The sequence below is a fragment of the Meleagris gallopavo genome, chromosome 5 (genome assembly GCF_000146605.3).
Source record: "Meleagris gallopavo isolate NT-WF06-2002-E0010 breed Aviagen turkey brand Nicholas breeding stock chromosome 5, Turkey_5.1, whole genome shotgun sequence".
NCBI lineage: Eukaryota > Metazoa > Chordata > Aves > Galliformes > Phasianidae > Meleagris > Meleagris gallopavo.
Genome location: NC_015015.2, coordinates 26,596,380 through 26,601,783, shown reverse-complemented (window position 1 = coordinate 26,601,783; position 5,404 = coordinate 26,596,380).

The window sequence follows — 5,404 nt, the reverse complement described above, 5'->3', positions numbered from 1 at the left end:
AAAAAAAAACAACCCTACAATGTTGTAATGCAATTATGCATGCATGGAAGACTTGCGTGTTGCAAAACAAAATGAAAGATAGGATGTGACATAAGAGCACCATCTGTCACATACACTCAGCAGCCTCAATAAATGTCTTATGTAAAAAAATGACATAAAACTCTCTTTAATTCTTTTTAAAAATCTATTTGTTCACTTCTCCGTTGGGAAGTATGTTATGCAATTAGTTATGGATGGCATCAGGCTGATCACTTGAACTGCGTCTCAGGATGGATAACACTTGTGTTTGTCACCAACCACAGTGAGATGATGTTCACCGAGGACTCTTAACAGCACAAGAATATAGTTAAGAGCAGATCCCTACTTTTTTGGAGCCATTTTCAGTCTCTCGGGCTAAAACAATAACAGGAAACAATTTCTCCAGCAGCAGCGATTGGCGGTGTTGTAAGCATCCCTGTTGCTAGAGAGACTCATCCCTGCTACGGCAGTGACTGTGAAAGGCAGATCACGAAGGTACATTACATTTGTTGCAGAGCCCTACATGAATCGAATCACACTAATTAGTGCTGGCAACACAGATTATGGTGTAAAGAAAGTGGGAAAATGTTATGATAAATATCGCTGGTGAAGGAACGTGATAATTTTTAGCCTCTTCTTCAGGACTGCTGCTGCAAAACCCTCCAACTATTCATTGTGAGCTTCAAAACTAGAGCAGCCATGAATGATTTTATTTTAGTTTGCAGTGATCACAGTCAAAAGGGTTTTGGGGTTTCCTTTCTAAAGAACTGTCACGTATGCAGTGCAGGACTGGTGAAAGACAGCAATTTGGCAGCCCAGGGGATTGAAGTCTCCCATTTGTTCCCTAAATAAAGCAGCACTTTGCACTGCCAGGAAAAATCAGCCGAGCCTGAAGCGCCCTCCTCTGCCAGCTCCCACTCAAAGGAGTCGGTTGCCAGTGCTGTGCGGGCTGCTGAGAGAGAACGGGAGCAGAATCCTCTCAGAAGCTGACTGACACCTCACCCTGCTCCCAGTGGCAGCGGAACCAGGTCTGCCTTTCTTCTTGTCCACAACCAATGGAATCACTGTCAGCTCACATCAGGGGAAAAACAAAATACAAATCCCTTAATTTGATTCAAGAACACAATCAAGTAAGGGAGTGCTCTGACTTACTGCGTACATTAGAGCTCACGAACTGCACTACATCCAGAAACAGATGAAACACGCCAATAGATGGCTGCATCCACACCCGGGCAGCACCTGGCACAAACCGGAGGCAGTTGCAACCAGCTGGTAACGCTGACCTGAGCAGCGCTACCCAACGTGGAACTCCAGGCAGAGTACTACACTCGGACAAGTACTGCCTTAACCAGCTCAAGGTAGAGTATGTTCAAAGCAGTCAGTCCGGCAGTTGCAAAAACGGGTGGCTACAGCCACAACGCAGCAAAACTAGTCCACACACTTAGACTCACAGAGTCGTATCATTTGGAAGGGCCCCTTAATGGCCATCTAGCCCAACCACCCTGCAGTAAACACAGACACCCACAGTGAGATCAGGCTGCTCAGAGCCCATCCAGCCTGACCTTGAGTCTCCAGGGATGGGGCACCCATTACCTCTCTGAGCAACCTGTGCCAGTGCTCCACCACCTTTACTGTAAAAACCTTCTTCCTTATATCCAATCTAAATCTCCTTCTTTTAGTTTGAAACCGTTTCCCCTTGTCCTGTCACAGCAGTCCCTGCTAAAGAGTCTGACCCCTTATTTCTTACAGCCTCCCTTTGGATACTGAAAGGCTGCTCTCAGGTCTCCCTGAAGCCTTCTCTTTTCCAAGCTGCACAGTCCCAGTTCTCTCAGTCTGTCACTTGCAATGCTACTATTCTGTGTCTTAGAAAGAAAAAAACCCAAAACATTTGTTTATTAAAACGTCCATTTCATAACAGGTTGGAAAGCATGGCAAACGCATTAAGTAGAAACCAACCTAAGAACAATGCAGAAGAGACAGCAAGCCATATGTTCCTCAGTGTGAGCAATTAGCAAAAAAGGGCATTTTCAGCCACAGCCCTGTCACTTTGCATTACACACATTGATGGCTCGAGCTGCTTAGATGACCCGGGAACTTCACCCAGCAGCTGCAGCTGTCTGAAAACCAGGTCTGCCATGGTGGCCAAGCTGCAGCTGCTGGATACCACCTCCTCCTTCTCCAGAAGCTCCTAAAAGCCAAGATTTGGATTCCTTCTTGAAATTACCAGTCTGGGCACTCATGGGTTCAAAAAGTAGAAAGGAGCACCTACTTCTTTGTCTAATACTTATCTGAAAGATACTCCTCAAATATTAAGAATCAAAAAGAAAAGTTGAAGGCACTGATTCAAAAGGTGAGCTCAGAAATGGATGAGCTGACAGTTCTGCATATGTCACATCTCATTGTAAAGCTCCACAAAGTAATGGATGTTAATGAAAATCCTGCCAGCTTCTCAACCCTGCATTCCCCACCACCACCGTCAGTGATGCAAACAATGTAAACAATAGCACTGACATATCTAGAAGTAAAAAAAATGTTGATTGCAGCAATCCTTTTTCATATGCTATCAAAAGATAATTTAATAATGGTTTTTACAGAGAGAGCAAGAGCCACAGCTTCCAGTTGAGCTGGACTTCAGCAGTGAAAGAAACTCATCCATAGACAGAAATTCACGTCCTGATGGGTGGGAATTCGGGTTTTCGGAGCAGGTCGATAAGGCTGCTACATCAGTGGTTCACTGCACGGCCTGAGACACTGCTGGGCTTTTCTGTGGGTCTCCTAGGAGATGAACACATGGTCACAGCATTACCCAACACTGATGCCTGGGACAAAGCGTCTATCAAAGAAAACCTGCACTGCTCAAGGCAGCAATGTAGATGGCAATGTAGGACAGTCTGTGCACATGAACACTGGTGGAAATACATTTAAAAAAAACATTTATTCACAGAAAAAAAAAAGATCTTTCACAGTTCCAGGCTGCCCTCATCTTCTCTTTTGGCAACACTGCACGCAGTAGTTGAAACACCGAAGATCCAGAGAGAGGAAGAGACCAACAAGGAAAGCACTCGTGAACACACAGCCATTACATGATGAGGGAAAAAAGAAGAAAGCAAAAGAACAGGAAAGATGTGGAAATCCACATCTACAGATATGAAGGACTTTGTAATGTGCTACAAGCTTGAAATCTGAAATACCACAAATATAGAGCAATACGCTTAAACAAGTGTAAAACAGAAATCCCCAAACGAGCACAGACTGCGTTCTGCCTGTAAAGACACTGAGAAATTCATATTTCCCCTGCGATAAGCTGACAGGAGAACTGGAACCACAGCTGCATGTGGCTTCTGCAACCTTACAGGGTATGAAAGACCATCATTTGGAATTAACCAAAGGCAGAATCACAAACGCAAGATTTGGAAAGTGTTGTGAGCATGCAAATAAATGATTTTTACCATGTTTTTTAAAGTAGTGATGAAGTTTTCCCGGAATAGAACCAAGTACCCTGAAAATGCTTGTGTATGGTAGGCTTCATGTGATAAGGAGAGATTTTACATTATGATAGGAAAGAGATGCACCTGGCAAAGACACTTAAGTCTTATCTGGAAGATACTCCTCAAATATTAAGAATCAAAAAGAAAAGTTGAAGGCACTGATTCAAAAGGTGAGCTTAGAAATGGATGAGCTGACAGTTCTGCATATGTCACATCTCATTGTAAAGCTCCACAAAGTAACGGAGCCATCCATCCTAACAGCGAACTTCAGAGCTACGTCCATGCAGTCAGCCTGGCACTCACACAGCTGTCACCACCTCCACTTCAGTCCTCAGGCTGCCCGGCCAGCAGCACACGAGCTGGAAAAAGTGACCAAACACTGCGGCTGACACATCTTCCTGGCAAAGCTGTTGTCAGTTTGAGGTTTTAAGCATCAACGAAGAAAATCCCTTTCAGACGAAAATATTTTAACAACTCCCAAACGAACACAGGCAAAATAAAAGGATCAAGACAATAATTTACACTAAAAAGGAAGAAATATCTTTTATATATATTTGTGCATGTATGCTTGCAGCGAGAGCCTAACCTATCTCTGAGTTACCATCTCTTTAACATTGGAGTATTTTTAAAGAGTGCTACAGGGGCTTTTCATTCAAATATGTGGTGCAAGGAGGCAAGACAAGAGATTCATTTCAATAATAATAATTACAATTAAAAAAAAAAATAGCGTTGATGAGGTCCAGCAGTAATGAAGAATAAACTTCTGTCTAGTGAAAAAATGTACAGCACGCAAACTGCTAACAGGACCTTGTATGTCAGTATTATCACCAAATTCAGCAGAACTTGGAGATCACAAAGGCACTCTTCTGCAGTCTGGGCACACATTCAGTGCCTCTGGTGCTGCAATTGATCTTTTAGCAAAATTATGTTTAGCTCCTGAGGTGCTTTCAGAGTTCAATGTTCAGCTGGGGAACTGCCATGAGCCACATGAATTGTCCTTTTCCTTCCTCGTTAGGCAGCCTTTGGGCAGCAGCACACTGACACATTCACAGGGGAGAATAATTTTAAGGCAGGGAGACGTGAAACCCCAGAAAGAAAGAAAGCAGAGTGTTCTTCTGCTTAACATTGACTCTGGAGGAAGGATCTCTGAAGCGAGGACAGCAGAATGAAATTATGGAGTGCAAAGTCAAAAATAAATTAATTATAAAAACAAAAACAAACAAAAAAAAAAAACAGTCTCCCAAAACTTCTGCTATAGACTGATGGGAAATTGTGCAAAAGCATCAGAAATGCTGAAGGGCTGCCATGGCCTGGGACCCGCAGCCCTGCTGTCAGCTGCTTGTTTAATCTCTTCCTAGAGTATACCACTAACTTTCCATCCTAAGAAAGAGTCCCTGCTGCCTCAGCAACTGACCCAACGTGTGTGGACTTCAGCGCTTTTTTCACAAGCCACGAAAAACATCGCCACCCACAACGCATCAACAGCCGTGCACAGCTTCTCAGAACAAGCTGCCTGGATCCCTGCAGCAACCCCAGCCGCACATCGCCTGCTGCATCTTTTACGTTCTGGGCCTTCCCGAGTTTACAGCAGCTGCTAAGCTCGTCCCGCTGAGGGCTCGGAGCAGACCGGAGGAGTCCATCTCTTCACCCTGCATCTTTCTGTCTCTCAGAACGACGTTTCCCTTTTTCCCACAGTATTACGACCCACGTACACCCTGCAGGACCCGCCAAGGCAACCTTGTCCTTTTGGAAGACTGGTCGCTCGCACGTTTTATGGCACTTTTTCGACCCCACAAGAGAAGCAGCACACCCGCGCCGTGCTTCCCGCCACGCCTCATCACGCCCCCAGCTGCGCCTCCCCACCAAATCGGACGTGTTCGTTACCGGAAAGCTACGGC